General features: G+C 52.0%; 1 non-coding gene across 1 annotated transcript; it reads left to right on the forward strand.

The window, feature by feature from the left end:
• Positions 1-715: 715 nt before the first annotated feature.
• On the forward strand, positions 716-788 carry TRNAK-CUU (transfer RNA lysine (anticodon CUU)). Its single transcript has one exon. It is a non-coding gene; the product is annotated as a tRNA-Lys (tRNA).
• Positions 789-3,632: the final 2,844 nt, after the last annotated feature.

Consider the following 3,632-nt stretch of genomic DNA (forward strand, 5'->3'; position numbering starts at 1 on the left):
TCGGGTTTAACATTAACTCTCACTTTTTTCAGATATTTCGCTGAGGCTTAAAACTACACACACACACATCCTGCAGTTTGCCTCACGATTCCCAGAGGACTCCACACAACGCAGCACTTCCCGCCCTGGGAGGCGCCGCTGGGAGCGGTCCTAGGCCGAGCCTTTCCTGCGCCCTTTCCTAGCCTGAGCCGCCCGCGCTTACAGCGAGCTCGGAGTCCGCTCCGGTCCGTTCTATCCCCCCCCCATCCTTTCAAAAAGAGGAGTTTAAGGTCTCATCCCCGCTGGTGTTATGATTAAAGTAGGTATGAAAACTACTTCATGTCAGCAGCGGGATTTGACCACAGGACTGGGGAAGATACTGCTCTTAAATGTAGCACCTTACACCACTCGGCCATTCCGGCAGCCTCTGGAACACGGCTCTGGAGGCTGACTGACACCTCGCGAAACAGGGAGAGTTCACACTCTTCTCTACTGGACATTTAAGCATGTGCCCAGAGACAGGTTGAGAGGACAGATGCATGTATGTACCAGAGTGAGCTCCAGAGAGACTGATGGGGACATAAGACTGGGGTAGAGCGAGAGATGGAGAAAGAGAAAGGTGCCTGTGTCGAGTCAGCAGCAGAGAAAATGAAACAAAGGGGCCTCCTGGGATAACCACACACTACTTCCTCACAAAGAACACACAGAGGGTGTGTGAAATGTCATAGGCACAGCAGCCCGGCTAGCTCAGTCGGTAGAGCATGAGACTCTTAATCTCAGGGTCGTGGGTTCGAACCCCACGTTGGGCGTGATGCTTTTTAAAGGCTTTTCCATTTTCGGGTTTAAGATTAACTCTCACCTTTTTCAGATATTTCGCTGAGGCTTAAAGCTACACACACACACATCCTGCAGTTTGCCTCACGATTCCCACAGGACTCCACACAACACAGCACTTCCCGCCCTGGGAGGCGCCGCTGGGAGCGGTCCTAGGCCGAGCCTTTCCTGCGCCCTTTCCTAGCCTGAGCCGCCCGTGCTTACAGCGAGCTCTGAGTCCGCTCCGGTCCGTCCTGTCCACCCCTTCAAAAAGAGGAGTTTTACGGTCTCATCCCCGCTGGTGTTATGATTAAGGTAGGTATGAAAACTACTTTATGTCGGTAGGGGGATTTGATCACAGGACTGGGGAAGATACTGCTCTTGAATGTGGCACCTTACACCACTCAGTCATTCCAGCAGCCTCCGGAACAAGACTCTGGAGGCTGACTGCCACCTCGCGAAACAGGGAGAGTTCACACTGTTCTCTACTGGACATTTAAGCATGTGCCCAGAGACAGGTTGAGAGGACAGATGCATGTATGTACCAGAGTGAGCTCCAGAAAGACTGATGTGGACATAAGACTGGGGTAGAGCGAGAGATGGAGAAAGAGAAAGGTGCCTGTGTCGAGTCAGCAGCAGAGAAAATGAAACAAAGGGGCCTCCTGGGATAACCACACACTACTGCCTCACAAAGAACACACAGAGGGTGTGTGCGATAAGACAGGCACAGCAGCCGGCTATCTCAGTCAGTAGCGCATGAGACTCTTAATCTCAGTGTCGTGGGTTCAAGCCCCACGTTGGGTGTGATGCTTTTTAAAGGCTTCTCCATTTTCGGGTTTAACATTAACTCTCACCTTTTTCAGATATTTTGCCTAGGCTTAAAACTACACACACACACATCCTGCAGTTTGCCTCACGAATTCCACAGGACTCCACACAACGCAGCACTTCACGCCCTGGGAGGCGCCGCTGGGAGCGGTCCTAGGTCGAGCCTTTTCTGGGCCCTTTTCTAGCCTGAGCCGCCCGTGCTTACAGCGAGCTCGGAGTCCGCTCCGGTCCGTCCTGTCCACCCCCTTCCTTTCAAAAAGAGGAGTTTAAGGTCTCATCCCCACTGGTGTTATGATTAAAGTAGGTATGAAAACTACTTTATGTCAGCAGCGGGATTTGACCACAGGACTGGGGAAGATACTGCTCTTGAATGTGGCACCTTACACCGCTCGGCCATTCCGGCAGCCTCCGGAACACAGCTCTCGAGGATGACTGCCACCTCGCGAAACAGGGAGAGTTCACACTCTTCTCTACTGGACATTTAAGCATGTGCCCAGAGACAGGTTGAAAGGACAGATGCATGTATGTACCAGAGTGAGCTCCAGAGAGACTGATGAGGACATAAGACTGGGGTAGAGCGAGAGATGGAGAAAGAGAAAGGTGCCTGTGTCGAGTCAGCAGCAGAGAAAATGAAACAAAGGGGCCTCCTGGGATAACCACACACTACTTCCTCACAAAGAACACACATAGGGTGTGTGAAATGACATAGGCACCGCAGCCCGGCTAGCTCAGTCGGTATAGCATGAGACTCTTAATCTCAGGGTCGTGGGTTCAAGCCCACGTTGGGCGTGATGCTTTTTAAAGGCTTCTCCATTTTCGGGTTTAACATTAACTCTCACCTTTTTCAGATATTTCGCTGAGGCTTAAAACTACACACACACACATCCTGCAGTTTGCCTCACGATTCCCACAGGACTCAACACAACGCAGCACTTCCCGCCCTGGGAGGCGCCGCTGGGAGCAGTCCTAGGCCGAGCCTTTCCTGCGCCCTTTCCTAGCCTGAGCCGCCCTTGCTTACAGCGAGCTCGAAGTCCGCTCCGGTCCGTCCTGTCCCCCCCCATCCTTTCAAAAAGAGGAGTTTAAGGTCTCATCCCTGCTGGTGTTATGATTAAAGTAGGTATGAAAACTACTTTATGTCGGCAGCGGGATTTAATTACAGGACTGGGGAAGATACTGCTCTTGAATGTGGCGCCTTACACCGCTCGGCCATTCCGGCAGCCTCTGGAACACAGCTCTGGAGGCTGACTGCCCCCTCGCGAAACAGGGAGAGTTCACACTGTTCTCCACTGGACATTTAATTATGTGCCCAGAGACAGGTTGAGAGGACAGATGCATGTATGTATCAGAGTGAGCTCCAGAGAGACTGATGGGGACATAAGACTGGGGTAGAGCGAGAGATGGAGAAAGAGAAAGGTGCCTGTGTCGAGTCAGCAGCAGAGAAAATGAAACAAAGGGGCCTCCTTGGATAACCACACACTACTTCCTCACAAAGAACACACAGAGGGTGTGTGAAATTATTAAATGCACAGCAGCCTGGCTAGCTTATCCTGTAGAGCATGAGACTCTTAATCTCAGGGTTGTGGGTTCGAGCCCCACGTTGGCTGTGATGCTTTTTAAAGGCTTCTCCATTTTCGGGTTTAACATTAACTCTCACCTTTTTCAGATATTTCGCTGAGGCTTAAAACTACACACACACATCCTGCAGTTTGCCTCACGATTCCCACAGGACTCCACACAACGAACAACTTCCCACCCTGGGAGGCGCTGCTGGCAGCGGTCCTAGGCCGAGCCTTTCCTGCGCCCTTTCCTAGCCTGAGCCGCCCGTGCTTACAGCGAGCTCGGAGTCCGCTCCGGTCCGTCCTGTCCCCCCCCATCCTTTCAAAAAGAGGAGTTTAAGGTCTCATCCCCGCTGGTGTTATGATTAAAGTAGGCATGAAAACTACTTTATGTCAGCAGCTGGATTTGACCACAGTACTGGGGAAGATACTGCTCTTGAATGTGGCGCCTTACAC

This window comes from Pleurodeles waltl, chromosome 6 (genome assembly GCF_031143425.1).
Source record: "Pleurodeles waltl isolate 20211129_DDA chromosome 6, aPleWal1.hap1.20221129, whole genome shotgun sequence".
In the NCBI taxonomy this organism is placed as follows: Eukaryota; Metazoa; Chordata; class Amphibia; order Caudata; family Salamandridae; genus Pleurodeles; species Pleurodeles waltl.